Here is a 26,277-nt window from a genome sequence, read left to right on the forward strand (position 1 = left end):
TCCCCTGCGTTATGATAGATGCTCTGGAACTGACTCTCGGGATTTCTCGCGAGAGAGAAACAAACGATCACGGGGCGAGATTAACTCTTCAAAATTCTCAGAAGCACAAAAAAGTGTTTCATAATGCGTTTAATAATACATCCTGACACGCTAAAACAAAAAAGTCGTCTTTCAAATATCAGAGTGAAGGAAGTTTTAAATCTGTAGCGTAAAAAGCTCGTAAATGAACGATAGGGAGAATTAAAAGAGAGCGAGAAAGAAAAACGCATTTTTCCGAAAGAAGCTCAAAAATTTCCTTGCCTAAGTTGTGTGCAATCCAATTTAAATGCTAATGTCGAAGGAGTCTTAAATACCTTGAAATCGTTTAAATCCTTCCATCAGTTGGTTCGCTGTGAAGTTACGTTTTCCGATCTCGAGCTTTTGTTCAGAAAGAAACAAATTATGAATTGGCGAGAAAGAGCTCTATGAGCATTAGGGTGCAAGAAAATTACAAAAAAGGAGACCCGAAAAGCGCTAAATAATTTCAAAATGTCAAATTTATGACCACCGACTCTTGTAAATTATTTTCAGGGATGGCTGGATGACGCTAACGTTTTACTAGCAGACACGAGCGCTAATGAAAGGAAAGATTATCATTTGAAATTCGCAGAAAAAAGATTCTTTCGAAGAAAAAAATATTTTTGCCATCCGCATACTTTAAGCGAGAAGACGTTAGCTTATTTAAAGTACATGAATTACGTTCGTTAGTCTTTGCGAGTTTAACACTTCGCGAATACAAACTATAGGATTTAAAAAAAATCAAAACAAGTACATTTTTTAAACTTAATTCAGATTTATGCTAATCAAAGTATTCTTTAAACTAAACTGTAATGAAAGTTACAATCAGGATAAGGATCTCTAAAAGACTACAAGTATGAAATGAAAGTGATTATTGAATGTAATTCATAAAATGAAATGAGGAAATAAATGAATTTTTTTTCCACAATATGAAAATGAGTTCCCAGTATGAAATGAGAATGAGCCCAAAATTTCCATCCCTCCATGGTCAACCTTCATCCCTCCATGGTCTGCGTAATCGCTTCTAAACTATCTTTCGAAAGACAAAGAGAATGTTACCGGAATGCTACGATTATTAGACTATGACCCACCCCTTAAATTTTAAAGTTTAAGTGTATTAACCAATTTATCCTATTATTTTTATCTTTACCGTCAATTCTACTTTTCTCGGTTTCCACCAAAATGAAAAATTAATTTTTATACGACAGAGTTCTTGAAGTTAAAGGAAAAGCTTATAAGGTATTTCTACCGCCTTCCTAGCGTGCCTTCGTGGTGTAGTGGTTCTGCGCGCTGGGCCGGTATTCTAGAGGTTTCCGGTTCGATTCCCGGCGAAGGCGTTGCTAATTTTTTATCTTGTCTCCTTCAAAAAAAAAAAAAAAAACCTAATGTCTCAACAAGCTCTTAACGACAACGGGTGACATTCTCCGAACCAGTTTCGCCCATCTCTTACTATTATCTGAACTAGCTTAAGACTTTTGCTATCCGTGTTAGCTTGCGTCATTAGATGGTCTGAGCCCAAACCTGCAATAGAACATTGTCTCCTATATTTAAGGAACTTATCTTAACTATCTTAACTCCTCCTTAAGTTGACTCCTATGTTTTGTTAAATCTCGAAAGAAGCAGTGACTTGTTTTATACTACCAAAGCAGCGTAGTTTGTAAAGTAGTAGTCCTAATAAAAAAAAAAAATTATTATGGACCTTCTTCTGAGTTCGCAGTTATTTTCTGGAAGACTAAAACAGGGTGATAAGTCACCTGACTGTCTACATGGAGACAAAAGTTAGTTTTGAAATATATATATAGATTCCATACAATTTTCTTTCTGAAAATTACGCTTGCCTTGTGAAATATGTGAAAATTATTTACCACTTGTTTCTTAATTTTTAACACTGAAAGAAAAGTAATCACTTAGCTTTACCTCAAGGCATGGTTTCCCACACGTGTTACAGTTAAGGCCGCTAATGTTGGTAGTTTGAACGCAAGAGAACGAAGTGGCTGCGTGGTTGTTTTTTAACAACATTTACCGAAATGTATGATTTTTAAAGCAACTGTTTACCTTTCTTGTAAAATAATTCTAACATTTCCGTTCTTATACTTAACATCATGTTAAAATACGAGCCCTTTCTTGTAAAACATGTTAAAACACCTTCATGCCTTCATGGAAGACTTTCTAAGGGAAACAGGCTCGTATACACGCTACACTTGGGGAAAACCACGAAAATGCCCATGCAGCCAACCCGTTCGGGGATTCAAACCTCAGACCGAAACACCAGCGATTTACATTTACCGCTCAGCCGCTGGTGGAGCCGATATATCATTTGGAAAACACTGTATTAGAGGGCTGTGGCCATTTAGAAGCAGAACCGAGAACTACAAAAGATGCAAGATGGCTGAACGTTTCAAGACAAGGCCGTCTCTGTCCTAAGAAAACATTTAAAACGGAAATCATTGATAGGAAGCCAAGGCAAAGCGGTAAAAGATCAGTTTCTAGCCTAACTATTTATTACAACAGTAACTTTCTGCGGCCTCCACTGGAACTTTTGTATAATGGTAAACTATAAACAGAGAAGACTTTCATGACAGAATGCTAATGGTATGTCTTTGGAACTTTCGTATCGTAGTAAATATACGCAGAAAAGACCTTCATGACAGAATGTCATCATGTTTCCGGAGCTTTCGTATTACAATAAAAGACTCAGGGAAAGCCAATAATTTATGTTTCACTATGTAGAGTCATTAGGTTAATTGGAAGCAGAAAAGATGAAAAATATGCAACCGCCTTCGCCGGGAATCGAACCACGGACCTCTGGAATACCGGCTCACCGTGCTACCGTTACACCACGAAGGCACGCTAGGGAAGTGGAAGAAATACCTTATATACTCCCCTTTTTAATGGGCGACTAGGGTTTTAGGGGACCTAGTCGCCAAATCCTGGGTGCGGAAAAACATCATCTACAACCCTTTTTAGTTCGGGCCCCACTTGTAGAGTCATTAGGTTAATTGGAAGCAGAAAAGATGAAAAATATGCAACCGCCTTCGCCGGGAATCGAACCACGGACCTCTGGAATACCGGCCCAGTGTGCTACCGTTACACCATGAAAGCACGCTAGAGAAGTGGGAGAAATACCTTATAACTGAATTCAGAACAAATCAGTACCAACATATAAATATAAAACGTCAGAGCTGGAATTTACAATAACCAGTTTGTGTTCCCTTCAGTGGCGTGTGCAGATTCAATTCAATATTTAATTTCACATTTGAATGGAATCAATAACATGAAAAAGTTGCCAACATCATTTGGAATGTGAGCATTACGGCTGCTTATGTATGACAGTATGGAAAACGAGTACTGACCAATGAATGTACTCGTTCGCAAGTATTGGAATAACATTTCAATAGCTTTTGCATGTATTCATCTGCATCGACAGAAATTTCGATATTGCTAAGAAATGCTCAGCCGCGGTAAGATAGCTTCCCCTCAAAGCGGGTTTAGGGTTGCCAGATTTGGTAACAAGATTGGCGATATGCCATAAACGGAGGGAGAACATTCTAGAATGAATTCTTACCGGTTTACTCCGTAATGTTCTCGAAGGCAGGTTAAAAGCTATATAAACCGTGTACGCGGAGTAGCAGTCTTCTTAAGTACATCGTGAGTTTATCGTGAAGAGTTTCGTGGAAAATATTTTGAGTACGTTAGCAGTATCTTGAGCTCCGAGATTGATCGACTGACTCAGGAGCTGTACTTTAGTGCTTTGCCGAGAAGCTGTCTTCACCGTTGTAGCCTAAAGGCTGTGTTGTTGATTGTTTCAACGTGTTTATCGTAGTTTTTCGACGACTGTAAACGTGTTTTGGAACTGTTCTGAGTAATACTGGTTCATACATGGTGATTTGAATCTTCACTAAGTGTTGTCGTCAATCACTCCAAATCCAGGAAACCGTAGAACCTAACAATATGAAATCTTAAAATCTTAGAGGCGCTTATAGATCTGGCTTTCATTTTTTATACACTGCTGGCCATTAAAATTGCAACAACATGAAGGAAAGCAAATTAAAAAAAGATATTTATTGCACGTACACAGTATGGCATGAAGACAACATGATTAAATTTGTAAGCATTTTGGAGGTTTACAGGGGTGCGAAATTAGTAGAAACAGCTGCCACTCCTAGCAGCTAAAACGGCCCTTACCCCTTCAGGCAAAGAGTCAAACTGGGCTTAGAGGACAAAAATGGGCAACTCATTCCACGCTGCTTTAAATCTATGTCACTCTTCAGCAACCGTATTAGCTAAAGAGAGGTGGAGGGCCAGTCTCTCAGCAACCCATGACCAGATGTTTTCAATGGGTGAGAGATATGAAGACCGTGCAGGTCAGGGCAGCAGTCGAATACCCTGAGTATCGAGGAAAGTCAGAACATGACGTGCAACATTTGGTCTTGCATTATCTTGTTGGAGCACCTTGTTTGGGAGCCTCGGAGATAGGGTACAACGGCTGGACTTTATGTGTCAGAAATGTACCCATCTGCGTTCAAATAACCATCGATTCGAACTAGAGAATTGCGTGTCGTATACCCAATGGCTGCCCAAACCATCACACCAGGTGCAGGTTCCCTATGCCGATATCGAATGCAAGCAGGCGACGTGCGGTCTCCTCGGACACTCCAAACACGTATACGGCCATCAGAATACTTTGCGTACAACCGGGACTTGTTTGAAAAAGGGACATCGTGCACTCCCGTATTTAGTTATGTCGTTTGGAGCACCAGAGTCGCCGTTTCTCTCTATGCTGCATTGTCAAGGGAAGCCAAAGTAATGGCCACCCTGCTGATAGTCCACGCTACTGCAAACGTCAACGCACCTTACGAGTTGATACTGGGCGTGCTCAAATATGTCCATTTCCTGACTAATGGTCCGTGATGTGATCGTACGGTTTTGCACGGAGGACTTCGCAATATATCTGTCCTCTCTGGCGTTAGTCATGGGAGGGTGTTGAGTACATCCTGTTCAGTATGAGTATGACCCTCAATAATTCATTGATTCCATATTCGCATGACAATGGTTGGATGTCGACCAGTGCGACCGGCGATATCACGGAACGATAATCTACACTTTCGATAGGCAACGATCGAATATCGAAACTTGCTGGTAAGCATTTCTTCTTTTTACTCAAGGCATAACACGATATTCTAAGGAAACTCCAACTTCACAAAGCACTTCCCGAATGAGAACAACTTTTCTTTTATGCAATGCTTCAGATGTAATTTCTCCCTCCAGCGTCGTATAAATGCGCTGAAATACTAATCATTTGCATATCCGAACTTCTTCCTTTCATGTGGTTTTGACGTTCGTCAGATAATTCCTTCCTGGTGTTGCAGTTTTAATGGCCAGCAGTATAGTTAATATCGATTCCGTATCAAGGAAAACTGACTGATCGAATTTATTAAAGCCATTATTAGACAAATAAACCGAATAATCAGATTGAATTGCTTAGAGAACTTGTTGGATACCTCCAAACAGGTGTTGTCCGGCGAAAGCTTTGCTCTGGGAATGTTCCTACCACCGAAATATTAATTATTCTCCCAAGTTATTAAAGAGCGTGAAATTGCATTGTGATAAAGGCTTACAAATTAATAGAGATCATATTCACGATCATATTCATATAACAACATACATTGTTTAAAAGATAATCCTTTTCTTCCTATAATATTTAATTGCTATTTTATTCGTTTCATAGTTCAGTTTCCTGTCAGATACATAAAAGTTCATTTTTCGATTTATATTTTCGACCTACGATACTAGATATCACCCAAAATAAATTCCTTCACCTTTAATTTATTAATTTTAATTTAATAAATTCCTTCACACTAACTACTTTGTTCCATTCGCAGAACAGCTGATACACTACGTTAGTGGCTTATCAGCTAAGATCATGATCATATAGAAAGTCCTATAGAATATTTCAAGCTAATTAATTATTATTATCTTGATATAAAAACGCAATTTTTTCCGCACTTCCGGAAAATCACCAAAAGCAGTTTCTTCACTAACCTAAAAAATTATGACACAGAAAGGAAGAAGTAATAATTTGAAGAAACCATTCTTGTACCACCCATATAATCGAAAATAGTACATTTTGTAGTTCAAGCTTGAGCTTGACTTGCTTTCAATAAGCTTTTCAGCGCTGTTCGAATGTGTCACATTCTGTGGAATACTAGACCATGTTCTTTATAAAAGAAAAATGGTATATATACAGTATAACTCCAATTATCCGAATCGCTTTCAGAATTTCAGAATTTTTCAGAATCAACTGAAGAAGAGAAGGAAAAGGAAAAAGACGCTTAAGAGAAGGAAAGGGAAAAGGCAGGAGAAGATGAGAATGACGTGACACTTGAGGAATTAAGAAACATTCTTTTGAAAATTCCTGGATGTTCAGAAGTTAGTGCTGAGGATACAGCAGAATGGATGGTGTGTAACTCCTCAGACCCTGGGTTTCAAATTCTAAATGATGATGAATTTATTGAAAGTGTGAGAGAAGAAAGTGTCGAGGAAGAAGATGACCTTAATGTCGAAGTTGAAGCAGACACGGGACCATCAGCTAGTGAAGCGTTCGCCGGCTTTGAAACTGCGTTGAAGTGGATGGAGTGTCGGCCCGAGTGTGACCACATGTGACTTCTCATGGTCAAGCGGATGCGCGACTTGGCTGCCCGAAAACGGATGAAGATAGTCAAACAGCCTACTTTGACTGAGATGTTCAGCAAGCAATGACTTTCAGCACTTGTAAGTACTGTACAGTACGCTATATAACATGTACGTAAAACGTAAAAGTGTTGTCTTTTCATTTTAATTAACTAAAATCTCTTCTTTTAGAATAGTTTTTTTTCTTCCGTTTTCAATATACAGTACATACAGTAGTTAATTAAGTTGTACGTAGACCATTTCTTCGGAAAAAATCCAATTATCTGAATTTTTGATTATCTGAATGGGGTTCCGTCGAATTGATTCCGGTAATTGAAGATCTACTGTACATACTATTTTTATACTCTTAATTCTGATATTTCAAAGGGTATTTTCTTGAATCAACAGAAAAACATATAGGAAAGAAAACGATTAAATGATTTTCTACATCTACATAAAACTATTACTAATTGGAAAATAACATTAAAAATAATATAATGAGCACTTACTACTGAAGGCCTTTTCTAATTCGGTTTTCAATCACAAGTCTCGAGAAGTTCTCTCAAGGAAATATCAGCAGCAAAAGTTTCTAAAAAGAATAAAATTATTGCCATTAGTGTCATGCTCGAAACGTAACGCAAATCAGAGGTATTAAAATAGTATTCGAAACGATAAACTCATATTAATAATTTATAAACAAATTTACGTATACATATCGCAAAATCTAGGAATTTGCAAAATTTTTAAGAAGAACGGTTCAAAATAGTTGAAATTTTGTAAAAATACATAAAGAAAAAAAGAAATTATAGCTCTTATCATGACATTAACCGCATGGGGCAGGAAAATATCTTAGCGACAGCACACAAAATCCGGTGATTTAGACTCTTCTAGATAATAAGATGGGGGGGGGAGAAATGTGCTGACACAGGTATAGGTAAAATTATAGAGGACACCAGTAATGTACCATGGGTCAACTGGTAATGTTTTCCCAAATAAGAGAATAATAAACTACAAAATATCATGCGAAATAGATTCCTTCATAAAGCTAAATATAAAGCGTTTTCGATATGCTGATGCTAAAATCGATATTTAATAATTATTAAACTAAAAAATCTAATATGGTAAAATGTTACACCTTTTACACAAACAACATAAATTAATCTACAAACTTTTATACGAAAGTGCAGAATGTTTGTGATTATTTACATGATGGAATATAAAATTAAATATTAATTGAATACATACAGATGACCATAAACCAATTCATTAAACTAAAAAATATACAAAAAATCTTTAAATAAAAATATGAAATAAAAAACAAATTCCTGAAGTGCTAAACGAAACCAAACTCTACATTTAATTTACACAAAATCATTTTCAAAGTGCATGACATCAAATATAGCATCCTAGAATTCAGAAGATATCGGAGAAGGCGAATCGATGACCAACTATGCTTAATAACACTTTATTAAATTTTTGCTTGAGCGATAGCTTTTCAGTCTACAGTGTAAAGAACTACAATGTATAAAAACGTTAAGATAAGATCATCTATCGATAAAGTGAACATATTTCTTTCGCCTTTCAGCCTTTCGAATAACTTGGCAGGTTATAAAAATTAAAATGATAAAGTGCATCATTTTTCAAGTTATTCATAAAAATATGTCACAGGGTACACGCGAACTGTCAGAATCTTTCAGAATTCAATATTTTACTAGCTATGTACATGTTCTACCAGTGCGGCTTATTTCGTCGTAGAGACGACGCTTTTTATTGGTGGTAAACTATGTAATAGATGGTTAAGATTTGATTTCTAATATATCGTGAGGTGGTTTTACGTTTGAATTATTTAAGATTTGACCAACCTTTATAACGTAGAACCGTCTACAGCAGAATCTCTGCAATATTTTGGACGTCACATTATGTAAATCTACGCGGATATTTATCGTCCACGCGGTATAGCAAAATCCATTTCGAGACTTATAACCTTTTTTCTTCCATGTAACAATACGAAACTTATGTATGGGTCTGAAACCTATACCTTAGCTAAGGTATTCTGTAAGGCAAATCCTAAGAAAAATCTTTGATGCTGTAAACATTGATGGCTTAGAGCGACATAATTTAAAAAATGTATTATATATAAAGAGAATAATATTGTCAAATACATTAAAATTAACCGCATAAAATTTTCTGATCATATTGGTCGAATGAAGGAATTCATCTTTAACATTTAAAAATTTAACAACGAACTATAGTTTGATCCTTCAAAATAAGCATTTCAAGGTCTTTCTAACCCTCCCCGTTTACGATCGTAAAACGTGTCGTCACCATCACTCAGCACTTATTTTTTCCACCTCATTTGAGATTATATAGTTCAAGTAACTTTCATTCCGCGCTTTTCGCAAAGCGAAACTCAATAACAGAAAATGAAGTAGGGGAAAAAAGGAGACGAAGAACTCGACCAACTTTACTGTTACCACGGTTACAAAATAAACCGGGCGGGTAGAGCAACCTTGAAGTGTCTATTCTAATGTAACTAGACTATAGTGGAAATGAGTCAGAGGAATGTTCAGGTTTCAACTGTTCAAGTATATTTTTTAACATAATTAAAATTACCAACTTGAAAACTGGTGAAATGGACAACGGAGTGGAAGAGGGTATTAAGCTTACCCTAGGATGTCGTATCAATAAAAGAAGAAGGCTTTTCAAACAAAAAGTGCTGCCATTCGAGATTCTATAAGATTTTTAATTTATCTTTCAGGCTATAAGTGTAGTTACTTAACAAAGTGATACAAAAGCAATAAACGTATTTCTTAATAATTTATATGTTTTAATTTTTAAGGAATATACCTTATTAATATATTATTAAATTATAAAATATTCATATGATAATTTTATGATCATTATGTAATTACCACAATTTATGAAATTAACAGTTTTTTTTAAACTACAGTCGTACAGAACTTTACCTTAGTACAGAATATCATTTGTACGCACAGTTATTATTTGCTTTGCAATACTTTACTATGTGCAGCAGTCTCGAACTAATCCGTTAGCTGCAATTATTAGCATTACTCTATATTCTGCATTTACTTATATTAATTTTACGAATGTTATAACTCTGTACGTTCAGCGGGGAGTACAGTAATGTAATATCCTAAACGCAGTTAGAAGAAATCCCATTTCTATAGTTTCCAACAATTAGTACTAAGCCTATAGTTTTGCTATTTTGATCTACATTTATTATTTACACGAAATCTAGAGTTAAAAAAAGCCATGAATTTCTTACGACATGTCGAGACTGAAAATAGTAGCTGTACAAAACTCGAGCATTGAAAAATTAATTTCAATTTAATTTATGCAAATTAAAAGAAATGTGTTAAATTTCTCTCGGAAGTTTCTTAAATCTTATGTAGGCAGAAGAGATTATATCTATTAACACAATTTAAAATTTTATTTAATTATTTATTTAATTTGTCTGGGGGCGTAAGTTATTGTAGTGCTTAATGGAAATTTACTTGCGCTAATTTAAATAATAAACTCAATTCTACACACAAATAGATTTCATAGATTAATTATCATTATTACAATATATGCACATATGTATAAACTAAGGTATGCCCAGAGAAATTTGGTAAGAAATCACTGGAGGTTCCGGAAAACAGGTGAATGGAAATAATAATAATAACAATAATAACAACAACAAAATGATCCAAGGTTATTCTCGAGAATAAGATGAAATAAGTTGTTAATAATTAGGAATGTGCGAATATTACAATAATAGGAACACAATTAATTTTAGAATCTAGACTTAAAATAAACAGTGCGTCCACAAGGTTTTTGGGAATTTTTTTTTTTAATAAATTACAGCAAACCTGCCAAACAATAACTATCAGCAATTATTACTATGATATCTCAACTAACATTTGGCAAAATATCGTCCGTCTATGGATAGAATTTTCTATTCAATTAATCTTTTGCCTCGGTCAAGTGTAAATTTTCATGGTCAAGTGTAGAAGGTCATGGATTTGAAAGCTAGGAAAAGAATAGCAATAAAGTTTGGAGTAAAGCGGGAAAAACTGCGAACTTTTTCAAATAAATTTGAGAAAAAAGATGAAACATGTGCTCATGATTCTGAAACAAAAAGGTAATCATGATCTTGAAATGGAAGAAAATTCTTTCGAGGACAGAAACTTTGGTTTCAAAAATCTCGTGAAAATAACTATATTGGTGATCTTTTTTGATTGAAAAGCGATAATTCGTAAGAAATTTGCTTCTGAAGTCCACATGGTGCTTTGCATATTTCTGAAGAGAATTCAAAGCGTTAGGTCTGAAAAAGGCTAAATCTAGTAATTGGTTTCTTCTGCACGACAATGTGCCATCACGATTCAATTCATCACATGACCGTTTTTAATTTGGTAGGGATACTTCATGTGAAATGTTTATCTGAGAGACAGATGATGAACTGCATGTTTTATAAAAACGTAATGAACTGAGTTCTGAAAAGAATTCAGAGGTTTTGCTCAGGTAAAACTCCATCGAATAACTGATTTCTACTGTATAAAAATACGTATCACACAATTATTTTCTCGTCTAGCAATGTCAAGCAGAAAAGTAAATATTCTCAACCACTCACATTCTCCAAATCTGGCACCTGAAAACAACTCTTTCCTAAAATGAAGTCTCAAAGATTTTTGTATTTTAATAGTGCTGGTGGCATTCAAAAACCCGTAATCAGAGACTTAGGCAACTAAGTTATACGAAGCATTAAAGAGCTGTATGTACGTACAAGCGCTGTATAACGTAAAAAGGTTGTACACTGAAAGCTAATGCATAAGAATGTTACTTTAATTTTAATTTTGTAGGGGCATTATATTTATATATCTATAACGTAAGGCATATCTGTGAATATAATTACAAGTAAAAAATTCTAAGTTATATCTGCGTTCGTGTGTCTTCTTAAGTCTATTCAATAAGCAACAAAAACAACAATAAAGATAATACCAATAATAACAATAATCTGGTTGTTTAAATCAATACAGAGAACTCCTGACTAGGAGTAATACTACATGCAACGACCATGGGCAACTCAAAAGTCACAATTAATCCGATTTCTCCCCTCCCCCAAATAGAACGCATTGTAAATAACGGCAGAATAAGCATGATTAGAGATATAGAACTTAAGTTCTAAATGGCGTTAAAGAACAATATTTATTAGAGAATTATAACGTATATCATACTCGAGTAAAATAACCGGTTAATATATTTTTGGTATAATTTTATACATTCCGAACTACCTATAATTAAATTACGTACTGCTATGAATTAAAATAACTCTCAAATGCTACCATTTTTCTTTACCTGACACATTTCTTTTTATTTTGTAGTTTCTGGAGACAGCTTTATTTTATGCTGATGGTTTGTGATATTAATTTTTCCACTGTTCGGTAATGAATAAATATTTTTAGGCAGGTCTCCATTAACCCGTTCACGGGTGATTGGGAGCTGATTATATATGTTAACAACATTTATAACAAATAAAATCTTTTAATAATCAGTTTTTAGTACAAATTAGATAAAATTCTCCACATTTTTGATCGACAGTTGAGAGACATTCTTAATACAAATCGTTGATAAATGCTCAAGATGATAATGATTTCGAGGCAGAAAACTCTGGATGAAATATCGATGACACACCAAAATGGTTTTCTCGTACTGAATGAAATGTCCAACTGGAAGACATGCCAGTATTAAAAGCAATCAATCAAGTCTCTCCATCTTTTCTGACGCTGACTACCCAGCCAATCACAGCCTCCCGATGAAGATGGGAGAAATGGATTGAAAACACTGATGAAGAAAAGGTGATGTTCTTTCTGATGTTTTTCTTTCTCCCATCAAACTCGAACAAGGTTTAACGCTTTTCATTAAGATCTCATCAAAATCATCGCCCGAATAAATGCATATCGAAATAAACGATAATCGATATTGCTTTTCTTACGAAGAGTAATGTGTTTGCAAATTCCTAATCAAAGAAAAAAAAAAAAATAAACGACGGAAAGAAGATTTCTCTACTTATTTTGAATCAAATCTTTTAATGAATTCAAGCACACACAAAATTTAGAAGCGATAATAAAATAATGCATGTCTTCCCCGTTAAATTCGATCATTAAAAGTTTGTGACGTGTCATTCTAAATCACCTACTAATGAAGCAAACTGCATGTTTTATTTCTATTAAATAATAGAAATATTAAGAAAGGTAGCCGATAATTCTGCTCATATTTAAAATTTTATCTAAATTCAAACAAATAATATAAAATAATTTAGAACGCTTTGAGTAATACGCTTGAAAAGGAATTTGGAATTCTGAATTTAATATAAAAGAAAATTTTTGAAAATTAAATATAACGAATATAAAAGAATTAATCAAAATTACGAAATATTTATAAGATTCTTACCGCATTTCGTATCGCTTAATCGCTAACCAAGCGGAGACACCCATTTTATTATATACAAACAAATATCTTACTTAGAATTATCTACTTTTAAAATCACCTGCAATCCGCCATGTTTCTTTATCTGACTCCAAGCAAAAATAAATTTTGTTCTCCTTCATTTCTTCTAAAGTGTTGCCATTCGGTAATATTAATGTCGAAAGTAAAAATGGTAGCTCTGTTATTCGATATGCTATGAAAATTCAATTTATACTCGAACGTATTAATATTATTATCATTTATTCAGGATATTAAATCAATATTCCTGTGAACTGAATCAAAGCAGCAGCTTTAAGACTTCTAAAGAAGATTATAACAATCCTTTCTGGCAGTCGAATTGTTGCCAGGTTTCATAAAATTATAAGAAAGCGTACGTTTAATTAACTAACAAATATTTAACGAACAGTTATACAATATGTAATATATCCTCATCAATGCTTAGCAAACCTAAAAAGTTTAAAACAGAATCTCCGTCGTATTTGTCACTCACACACTTTTCATCAGCAAATACACATACCTATTTATCATGCGGTTACTTTTCTTCCATCGTTCAGTGACGTGACAGGATTTCGAATAAAAATGAATTTGCTTCCAAAATTTATTCCTAGTCACTTCCCTGCGATAAATAGCTGGCGAAACACCTGGGTACAAAAATTGCATATTCTGAGTATACCCCGCAGAGTTTATTTCGCGTACATTGCCCAGCTTTCCTTCTTTGTATTTCACTCTGCCTTCGCTATGGCACACTGTTAGGTTCAGAAGAATATGCAAATTTCGTGGTGGAAAGTGTCTGAGAAACTGCGTTTAAGGTCTGCAGATACGGTAACAAAGGAAAAGGAATTTTGAGAGCATGGACGCATGCGCATTAGGAACAGTGGGATTGAAAATGTTTTGGGAATCCAGCAGAGCTTACTTCTTATCAAAGTAAAGTTGGAAATGAGAGAAAAAAAAGTAGACTATTACATTGATATTTTGTAGGCAAAATAAAACACAGTTTGAAATGACATTCTATTGGGTTTTGGATGATTTTAATAAGCTTAAAACGTGACACAATTAGCCGCATTTGTATCCAATTGCTTGCAACATACACTAGCTTAGCAGGGCATTTGTATTAGTTTGGAAAGATAACAGGTGCTGACAGATGAAATCGGGACCAGACAGCCGAGTGACAGCATGCAAATTATGTGTATAATTGAATGAATGAATGGTTTTAGATGACCTTATGATGCATAAAACTTTGGTAGCCACTAGTTGTCTTTCTCCTAACCGATAGAGCTAAAGGACAAATTACCACGTCTATCTGCTTTGATGTTGATGGAACAGGCGTTTTACGCTGCAAACCGTTCTTTCAAGCGTTTGCACATTTTTAGGACCATTTCGGGGCCGTTTAATTAATGGCTAAAGCGTAAAGAGTACTTTTTTAAATGTTAGATCTGCTACCGTTTTTTCTGGACTATAAATCTGCATCGTAATTTTCATGCTAGAAGAAGATTTTGTAAAATTTCTAGGTGCTTGATTTCCATTCTTCTTTCATTGCTTTGAGACCATCAATAATGGTGCGTTTACACTTAAAAAGAACTTTTTCCAAGAGATCAGAAGCACAATAGGTGAAGTGTCAAGGCACTTTTAGGGAATATGTTGAAAAGGTACACATACAATACTTATATCAGTCTTCATTTTTTAAAGGAATGCAGTGTATGCTTTCGAAGTCTGACTTATTAAATTGTCTTGAGAAAGTTTCACTCTCTGGAAGTCAATGGGATAAAGAAATGGAAATCTTTCTGTAAATATCGGACGTAAAACTTTCTGTTGATAATACGTTAAGTTGATTTTAACACTTTGTTCCCCCTCTTGTAGTTTTAAATTTCCCACTGTAAGAGAATCCGGCGGCAATTATAAATTCCTTGCTGAAACGTTCTTCGCATTCAAAGAAATAGGTTTGCATAATTTTTCTCTTCGCTTTCGATAATAAACAGATCGTTTTTATTGCAGTTATAAGGTATTTCTCCCGCCTTCTTAGTATGCCTTCGTGGTGTAGTGGTCTGCACGCTCAGCGCGTAATTGAGAGGTTTGCAGTTCGATTCCAAGCGAAGGCGTTGCATATTTTTCATCTTGCCTGCTTCCAAAAAATACCTAATGTCTCTACAGTGGCGCCCGAACTAAAAGGGTGTTGGATGAATATTCTACTCACCCAGGGTTTGGCGACTGGGTTCCCTAAAAAACATAGTCGCCCTTTAAAAAGGGGAAGTATATGTATTTCTGCCGCCTTCTTAGTAAGCCTTGGTGCTGTAGTGGTCTGTAAGCTCAGCGCGTAATTGAGAGGTCCGCGGTTCGATTCCCGGCGAAGGCGTTGCATATTTTTCATCTTCAAAAAATTATCTAATGTCTCTACGCAGTCATTTAGGTACACCCATGCTTCATCAAGGATCACAATGTATTTATCTCCAGCTTCCATTTAGGAAGACTAATCATCATTCTCCACATGTGCAGTTAATCCATTTTTGGGAGGGAAGGTGTATCCCCGTTTGAGAACACAGAACACATGCATCTAATACGCAGTCTTTATTTGTACTGTATATTCATTAATTCCTTTTCTCTCTTTTACTAAAATAAAAGCAACTACCAATTAAATTTATTTTCAATTTTTAATTACTGTGGCTTCTAAAATTAAAAATTAAAATAAATCAAATTATTCCTAGAATTCCGTATTCAAGATAAATTATAAATAATAATAATAACACATATATCTGCCGAGACAAACTACTTTAATTATCAGTTGCAGAAACAACTAAAATAAATTTTAGATAGAAGTTAAAATAAATGAATTGTTAATTAAAATTTGTTCAATGGATAAAAAACAAGAGTATAGAAAATGTTCCCAAATCAGAACATTAGTGAGAAAATTTGTTAGACTAATTAATCTATAACTCTTTGGAAGCGAAGACAGTGGTATGATTTTGTAATAAATTATTTATTCAGTGCAGAAGCGTTACATAACTATCCACTAAAATGCAAAATCTCGTATAAGAATTATATAGAACAATCCAAAAATACAATCAATTACTACAAAGAATAGCGCACTCACAACTGGTCATTTCGTTACTTAACAGAGTTATTCAGTTAAGCGTGTTTAAAATTCTGGGAGAAGTAGGCTATCCAAAGACAAATCTAAATCACATAGGAATGCAGGATCAGGAGCGCCATTTTTATGCATTAGTGAAGACAAAAGACGAGAAATGAAAAGGCAAGGGAAAAAACTGTTTCTACTGCTCAACAAGACATTAGCGAAATGCACTGATATTAAAGAAGCTGTTCAATCTCGGAACCACGAAACTGTAAAATACATTTCTGTCAGTGAATCACGCACATTTTGAAAAGTTCTTGTAGTGTTGAGGACTTCCAAAGCAGTGAAAGATATATATTACGAGGTCCTTATCATTTACTTGAGAATATCCCTTGATGTATCCCTTTGTTGCAACCTCAGAAGATGAAATCAAAGTACTGTAAGTCCAGCTATCTCGCAGATTAAATGAAAGGGCCGCCATGCTACACTTACTGATGCCCAAATACCATGCCTCAGCCATGACGAACACATGAAAATGCATTCTTCTTCCGATCTGGCACTGCTATATGATTCCAATATTTTTTTTTCTTTGTGCAACCTACCTCTCCCAGAAGTTTCTACGCGCTTAGCTTGATCATCCTATGTACAGCGAACTTCTCCGACTTGCTTTGGATTTCTTAGAATACAAAAAATACATCAGTAATATAATCCTCTAAGACGATTATTTTCACAGACTAATATCACCTCGAACCACAGAACTTCCAACGATCTCATAATTTTCGGAAGTCTCCTAATGAAATTGAACCAAACACTTCAAATTCGAATATGGAACAGAACTCATTTCTTACTTTATTTAGAAGATTTTAATGATCATGCTGATTTGCATCTTCAAAAGCAAAGCATCAATACCCTAATAAAATATTTATGTATGAAGCAATGTAAAGTACAATACTTATTATACTATATCGACTTCTGAGCAGGGATATCAACAAATCAGCGAAGCAAAAGGAAGGAATCCAGAATATTTAACGAATGCTCAGCTCCATGGCAATTAAATTACTCTTCAAATATCCGTAATCACTCTGAAATTTACATACGGAACAGCAAGCATACGTAAGCAGGTCGTTTAATATATTCCGACAAACACGTGGATGAGATCTGAGAAAAGGCCGTGGGCTTAGTAAACAATGCTGCAGCCACATGTTTATCGAGCACAATTTAAAAGAAAGCGCGGAAAAGTTACTCGTGATCAGAATTGGAGGCGTTCCAGTAGCTTATGCATAAAAGATGCTTGTTTTAAGACTTGGGAAGAGTTCGTTGAGAAGATCTCGAGTTTCTGTTTGTTTTCTCTGCTCTGCAATCCAGAAATCTAAAGCGCGTATCTAATAAAACTCGAGATCGTTTATCATATCCGGTTAAATATCTATTTCGTAACAGCAGAAACACAAACATAAAAGGAACGCTTTTTTATAAAAAATATAAATTAAAAAGATAAGAGCTTCGATCCTGTTAAAAAAAAATAAAGAATCTCCTCAGTACAAAGGATATAAATCTTTCCAGGTCCTTTCTTATATTAATTTTGAAAAACTATACCCTTTTGAAAGAGGTGGCGCATATGCAATGCAACGAAATGAAGTTGACCTACATATAGTTTAGTTATTTCAAGCTAGTTACATGGCATACATTTAAGTCAAATCAATTTTAATTCTTACTTCAATAGCAATCATTCAAATATTTTTTGGTGATTAATGATACATTTTAATTGCTCACCTTACTTAAAAAGTCTTATAAGGCTACAGTGAAATTAAAATTTTTCTGGGCAACAAAGGCCCAGTTACACTTTGTACACAGGTAGTTCCAATTCAAATTCTTTCAAATGGACTGGCTGCATGTACATTTGGTAGCTCTCCTCATGCGTAACATAAATACAAGCCAGTTTTCCTTAGAAAGGCCTCACAAAGGTTTCCTTCCTATTAGGCAGTTTGCATTTATGTGCTTTGTTATAATTCAATAAATCCAAACCCAAACTCGTCTTGTTTTGGTCCATAAATAAGCTTTATATTCATCGAGATCTCGGGAAGTGTTACAAAAATATTGGTTAAAAAGAATCATAATATTATTATAAAAATTAGATTATTATATATTTCGAGTATTACACACAGGTTGATTATAATGCTATACAAATAGATTATAACGTCATGCCAATATGTGCATATGAACAGATTTCAAAATAAAGGTATATAGATCACTCACATACATTTGACAAGGAGCATGTGAAACTCAAAATATTTAAGTACGGAAAATATATACAGGCTACTTACTGTAAATGATTCACAAAATTTTAAAATATTGTATATTTAAAAATATTGGCCATACAATAATAAATGATACGCGAAAAGAACTTGGCACTAACCAAGTTTTCTCAGATACTACAAATGTTTTATGCGTTTCCTGCTAATCACATGATACACACCCAAACAGGAACTCCATCACGTCGCTGTGTAATGAGGTTATACATATAGTGACGATATAAAAAAACTTTTTCAAGAAATGTGTTTCTACCAGGATTAGTTTCACTAAGAGGTTTGTATCCTTCTCAGCGATTTGTTGGGCGTACGTAATCGGGACATTTTTTACAACGCTGGAGAAAATGTTTCTCTTGCAACTTTCTATCTCGCGGGAGAGGAAGAAAGGACTATACTTTTGAAGGTCTTCGCGTGGGTCAACCAATCAAATCTGCTGGAAGTGAAGATTCCTGGAAATGTTTCTTTTGATAAACAGTTGAGGATAGCTACCAGGTCTGATAGAGGTTTCAGGAACTACCGCAGACTTTCATACATGCTGATTAGAAACGTTAGGTGGCCTATAAACGGTATTCTGTAGCAACGGTATTATTATTTACATTATGCACATTAATGATGAAAATTAAAATGTTATATAATCATTAATCATATGCATCATTAAAGATAAAATCCCTATATAAGTAGGTACATATTTTTTTAAAAAATCGCTCATTTTGTTACACTGGTAAACAATATACAACCCATTTTTTTTTTTTTTTAAATAACTTATAGATCCAAGAAAGGTCAACAGCCGTTATTGCTGTCCAATCAGCAGGCTGCCTAAATGAGTAATGCCATTCTAACGCAACATAACATTATGCAAAAAACAGATAAGTACAGTCATCTATAAAATCAGAACGAATTAATTTGTGGAAACTAGCATGTTTCTGTTTGGCATCAAAAAATAATTTTGAAATTTACTTACATGATTACTAATATTATTATATTTTCTGAAGGGCATTTAACGCTTAATTTTTTATAGTTTAATGCTTATTATTCTTATGAAGTATTCCCAGCCTATTTTAATGTGGTCACTGCAAACTATAGAAAAAGTAGAGAAAGAATTACGCCTCTCAGTCTCCCCGCATTCCTCCGTGAATCCTGTCGTGATGTAAGTGGTAACACGTCCATTTAGCAACCAGAATATCGGTGGTTCTAATCCGGCGAAATCTAGCTATTTTTTACGTTTCCAGTTCTAAGAAACCTAATGTTTCTACACTTGGAAATAATCAGGTGAAGGAAATCATAATGCGTAACATATCCTCACCAGAAGGAGGAGCCAGACATGACAGGTCAGCAGACTGGAGTGGCTGTGATGCAAAATATATGTATCCGATAGCCGCCTTAAAAGTGTGATGTTTGACAAAACCGTGAGAAGAAAAACCTGCCGCATTTCTGACTGCTTTCCCGAATAAATTAACCCGGAGTGCAAGACAGAAATTTTAAGAAAGATTTTAAAAGGAACTATTCAAATTTGAAAGATTTTGAAGAGACAATAATGAAGATTATGAATAGGAACAAAGATAGGATTGGAATTCGGCGCTGAGACTCATTTTGGACTTTATACGTTTTTTCTTACAATTGCTTTGTCTGGCCAGTCCTACTTGATCATACGGCGGAGTTGTGCCGGTTAGGAAGATCGGGGCTTTGCCCTTATGATGATGATGGTCTATATCAGTGCTCCGCAACCGGTGTGCCGCGGCACACTGGTGTGCCATGAGTAGGATATAGGTGTGCCGCAATCAAATACATGTATTTGACATTTTGCAATTTTTTGATATTAATTAGGCATGTCTTTCTTTAAACGGACAGCATAGATGTTTTATGCCATTAAAAATTAACCCCCGCCCCCCCACAAAAAAGTATCCTAAAAATATCGTTAAAATTTTTAATACTACCAAGATAGAAATATACGTCTTTTTCTGCTTTCACTCCATTACTCAAGTACATTCTGCTCAGAATTTAGGGGTAAGAATCCTGGGTTACAATTACTCTTCCAACAAAAACTACGAAAACATTCATGCTACTTAGCGCAAGCACTTGAAAAGACAACATAGCAACATAACTTTAATTTAGCGCTTCAAGCACCAGAAAATCTCCTAAACAGGACTTAAACCAATTTAAAAGGAAAAGAACATTAATGAAAAAAAGGATTTCCTTCCTAAAAACTTGCGCAGGAGATCCATCTTCCACAGATCCCAAACATCCAATTTAAGATTCATCCAGACGGAGCTAGGGAGTATCTTTACATTACGAACATCTATCAATTGCTATTGGCATCCTGAGTCTATAAATAAGCAGCAAACCGAAGATCATTAAGAATACTGCTAACATCGTTAATGAGATTTTTTTAGGGTTTCTTTGTTATTTTATACTTTTTTATTTTTATTTCTTATTTCCTGTAAATGAGCCATCGACTGATTCTAATCTGGGAAATTCGTGGGAAATATTACTCAACATGAAAATTGTTTCAGAAATATATTGTTTGTGAGCGTTTTAAGGGGAGAACTCAATATGTGGATTTAACATGGAAGATAAAAACTACAATTTTGTCACTTACATTCGCTAAGTAATTATTCTAATTTCTGATATCAAATCCAGCGTTTATTTTAAAATGAAGCTTAAAAACACACGCTACACGTTACGGTTTCTTAAACTTTTTGGTGTGGAGACCCCATAACATTATCGAAAATTTTGTGGGACCACCATAACTATTGCGCAAATCCGACACACGCGTGAGTGAAACCACAGTTTCTTCACTTGTACTGTAATATACTATTGCAAATTTAGGTTATTAACTTTAAATTTTGAAGTAAAATGAACGTTTCTATTATAAGAAAGTGCGTCTAAACATTTTCGTTTTTTCTTTGTCTGTATTGTCTTATCTTTATCTATTTTCAGATACATTGTGTAAAATTATTTGGTAATTGTAAAACTATTATAATAAGTTAAATATATATCAAAATTGCTAAAATTTCTGGCGACCCTTCTGCTGCAGGTTCCGCGACCCCAATTAGGGTCGTGATCCACCGTTTAAGAAACTCTCTTATAAGTGATAACATAAAGTCATGTAAATACTTGTTTGCCTTTTATACAAAGTTTTTTTTTTTTTTTTTTTTTTTTTTTTTTGTTAGAATACATTTCCAAATATTAGCCAATCCTTGTATAAGATAAGAGGCAAGATTTTACTGTGAAAAGTCAGTCAAAGTTAAAAAACACTTGTACAAGTCGGATTTAAAATCGTCCTATACAGCTTTATACATCAAAATAAGTGCAAATAAATGATAATCTTACTTCGTTAGACTTACCAGAGAAGCTGAAATAAGTGTTAATATTCACCTTCGGCCCAACGCGGCGAAGCGGTAAAGTCGCTGAACCCTGGTAGTTTAGTCCGGGGTTCGAATCCATACTAACGGACTGGTCGCTTTCATGGTTTTCCCCATGGATGGGATACATGGATGAGAGACAATTTCCCTTAAAAGTTCCCACGGGACATCCCTCCCTTTTAGAGAATACCACTGCGCGCAACGCTGTAATTAAAAAAATCTTTAGCTTCCATTTGATAAACGAGGATGAAATCATTTTAAAAAGGAACGCATTCAGGAGGGGCAAAAGTTTCTCTTCCTCAGTGGTTCCTACTGAGGGCATACGCGTCATTTGGCACTTCAGCCATGGTGTCAATTGACTAAATTATCAAATGGCGAACTTTACTTTACTCCTCAATAATCTTAAGTAATCGTTCTCACATAGTTGCGAGACTTCTTTTTTTCTTCTTTCAGTTACGTACTCCCTTTCACGAGTAAAATAACATCCTTTATTTCTGCTGTTTAGTGAAAGATGTCCAGATAAAAAATAACTGCGTATTCTGTTAATTTTAAAACAAACGTTATCACTTTGGCTGCGGAATGGCATGGACGGAACAGAAGATGATATTATCTATGAGGCGGATTACAACAATGCTCTTAATGAAATGGAAATCAATAACACTCATTCAGACCTGCCTCAATCAAAAACTTCGAAAATTCCTAACCGGACATCGATATTTTCAATTATTGAAACTATAATATTCTATTTCACGAACGGGCTGACTGCATGGGCGAATTCATGGTTTTCCCCATATGTCACTTGTATACGAAACAGTTTTCCTTAGAAAGTCCTCCACGAAAGCATACTTTCCTTACGTGTAGTGCTTAAAAACGGAGCACGTGAATAATTATATTCTATTTGTAATCAACCTATTTGCACATCATTTTGAAACTGCATATAATCTGAATATACTAGTGAAAAATTTGGTAAAAATTCTCAGCTTACACACCGAAATATGCGGATAATTTTTTTCCTTTGGGCTATTTTTAATTTTTGTATTTAATTAATGCGTTTTCTTAATTTAATTAAGTTATGTGTTGGTGTGTTACATTTTCTGTAAATATATGTTAAAATATTGTAAACAGGTCGAAAAAAAAAACTGTAGATACCGCGATACATATATCGGTCATATAATACGTTTTAATTAATTAGAACTCAAACATATGTAGAATATTTTCCGTTCGAAAAAATCCTTTCCTTCTAAAGGTTTTCGTAAAGGACTTCGAAAGAGGATATATTTTCTCAAAATATGCTGACCTAAAGACAGGCTACATTTTACCTATTTTTTAAACACAATTTCATAAAAAATGTATGAAGAAAATTACGGAGGACAATAAAAGCTGTGTGAAAATATTTATTGACCATTGTGAGATATTTATAATCAAAAGAACAATGTTCAGCACAAATTGCGTTAATTTTTTTCTAATTATTTACGATTTGATTTCTCGAAAGGGATTTCCATAACACATCTACCAGTTTCGAAACTAAAATACTTCAGACAGCAACTTAAAACATCTATCCCATTATTTATTTCACACTTCACGGATGGGCTGCGGAAATGCTAGAAAACGACTCGCAAAAGAAACATCTCTCAGCGGGAAAAGTTACAAAGTGAACTCAAGACATAGAATCCAGCCTAAAGATAACATTTATATGCGGCGCCACGCAAGAAGTGCGCTGAGCTTTTTGTACCCAAAGTATTATACGCCATCGTAGTCTAATGGCGCCGAGGTAGAAAACAAGCTCTTAACCCAGATCGTATTTTAGTTTCTCGTTTAGTCACTCTGCTTAATACCATCACCTAGAAGAAGAAGGAAAAGAAAGAAAAGAAAAAAAGAAACTAAGCGAAGAAAGTAAGAATTTGTTTGTCGAGTGAGCTTTATGATTAGGCCACCTTGGAAGGAAATTTCTAGAAGACTTACATAAGATTTAACATTTAAATTACACTGGGGATACAGATCATGTGAAAGCTCACTGAAAGGTACAAGCATCGCACAGCCGCTTATACCCTCATTAACGCAAAGAGGCATTCCTTGAAATAATGAAAAGCAATACTGTGAAAGTCTTTTCAGTGAGGCATTCCTTGAAAACAAACGGTTAAATAAAACAATATAAAATGATACCATTTTAGCACATAATAATAATGATTTTAATACAGTTTATTAGTCGGTAATAAGCAAAGCATGGCAGTGACCTCGTAGAGACATTAGGTTATTTAGAAGCAGGAGGTATGAAAAATGAGCAATGCCTTCGCCGGGATTCGAACCATGGACTTCTCGAATACGCACCGAGCGTACTGACCACTACACCAAGAAGGTATGCTAAGAAGGCAGGAGACGCACTTTATATACTCCCTTTTTTAAAGGGCGACTAGGTATGAGGGGACCCAATCGCCAAATCCTGGTGGTGGAGAATCATCATCCACCACCTTTTTTAGTTCGGGTCCCACTGTAGAGACATTAGGTATTTTTTGAAAGCAAAAGAGATGAAAAATGAGCAATGCCCTCACCGGGACTGGATCTACGAACCTATCGAATAAGCGCCAAGCGTGCTGACCACTACACCACGAAGGCATGCTAAGAATGCGAGAGACGTACCTTAAAACATTTAGATAAGTTCTGCGATACATACCTAAGGAAAGAACCCTTTTTAAAAAAAATTGGTTCCTGTTTATGTTACTCTGGCTAACGACGGTAGCTGCCTTTTCCTCACAGTTGAAGACCATGTCAAATTACCAGTGTCTTGTAAATTTCAGTTTTCGACTTTCGGCTATTAGCCGGTTAGGAATAGATGGAGACAAGAGAATATGCGGCTCAAATAAATAAGGGTTTTCAAATTTATGATTTTATTTTATTAAATCGTATTCTTACATTAAAAAGAGAATTCCCAAATAAAATTATTTCACTGTTGTTGCTTCCAGTAATCTGAACTAACCTAGATAAAATTACAAATTTTACTCTAATCAAGAGGTTTGAGCATGTCATTGCATTAGTTAAGCTTTTGCAACCTGTGACCCGCGAGTCACTGAGTGACCCATTTCGTAATTTCAAGTGACTCACATGAGTTTTGAAAATAAAGTATAATATATTAAAAGAATTATAGAATATAAATATGAAACCAGCACTTGAAGAATGCATAAAAATAAACTGAAAATAAATAATAAAAATAATATTTTTGTTTAATTACAAAGTTACAATAACGAACACGCATTTTTTTAAAAAATAAAATTTGTAACATAATTTCAAGGAGAAATCGGTAAGTTTGGCAATGCCGATCCATAAACCATAACTAAAAAAATATCTTTGCCATTTTGTTCCCATTCGGTTCAATTTATAAATGCGAGCAAATATTTTTACATACGAAATTTATTTTTAGCAATAGCTTAACTACAGAAAATTTAGACACTTGAATTCGTCTTAAAACAATTAACTATACGCCCGATCTAACTAATCTGACCCCGCAAATTCAGCATCAGGGAAGTCATTGATATCGAAAATAAATATATAAAGTTCATTCAGTTATGTTTGTTTTTGTAATAATTAGTATTATAATTTTAATTTTTGTGTTTTAAGCATATTGTAATTACTTTCTCAATAAAATTTATCTTATTATTCACCAAGAAATGCTGTTCTAAAATGAAAATACCACTGACCCCGACGTCTTCTTAATACACACATTTTGGTTCATTTTGTTTTCTCTCATAGGTGAAGTACCATCAATTGACAAACATAACCGTAATTAAAATTTACGTAACAAAACTCTTTAAATCGCTGTTGTGGATTTATGCATTTTTGCGATAGTCTTTTTACCCCTGAAAAACCTGTGGAAAACTATAATTTTTTTACAAATAACTTGGTCACTTCAGCTTTACTGATAGCTGGCCTACCCAGTCAGACTGAAAAAAGTATTGCTTTGATCAAAACGAAACCAGAGAAATGCCATAGAATATCAATAAAACGAAGCAAAACTAGGAGAAAGGCGAAGATTATACGAAAATATCGCCTGCCCCATCCGTGCGTGGCTGTCATAGTATAAGCAGTTAGCCTGTGAAGCTGATAATTGCCACACCCAATAGTTTGAATCTCGGCAAAGAATTGGTTGATTTTCCTGGTTGGTTAAAAATATGTTCAAGAATATAGTCTCCATAGACTACTTTGAAAACACTTTTCAGCACGAAGGGGCTAGTGCATGCATCAACAGTTCGCCCCTCGGTGTTTAAACAACGAATGTGTGTTTGAACATGAAATTTTCAAGCAGTTGAGAAAGGATCTTGTAGCTGAAAAGACCTTG

The 26,277-nt window shown here is 34.7% G+C and overlaps 1 protein-coding gene across 3 annotated transcripts in view; it reads right to left on the reverse strand.

The window, feature by feature from the left end:
- Positions 1-26,277, reverse strand: part of LOC118190710 (plexin-B-like) — a 1,029,017-nt gene that overhangs the window by 646,544 nt on the left and 356,196 nt on the right. For all 3 annotated transcript variants that reach the window (XM_085812956.1, XM_085812954.1, XM_085812955.1), the window contains one exon: positions 7,236-7,315. The gene's annotated coding sequence lies outside the window, so the exon portion shown is untranslated. The remainder of the gene's footprint in view (positions 1-7,235; positions 7,316-26,277) is intronic.

Source organism: Stegodyphus dumicola, chromosome 3 (genome assembly GCF_044657685.1).
Source record: "Stegodyphus dumicola isolate Sdum_Otavi_A_Nest chromosome 3, ASM4465768v1".
NCBI lineage: Eukaryota > Metazoa > Arthropoda > Arachnida > Araneae > Eresidae > Stegodyphus > Stegodyphus dumicola.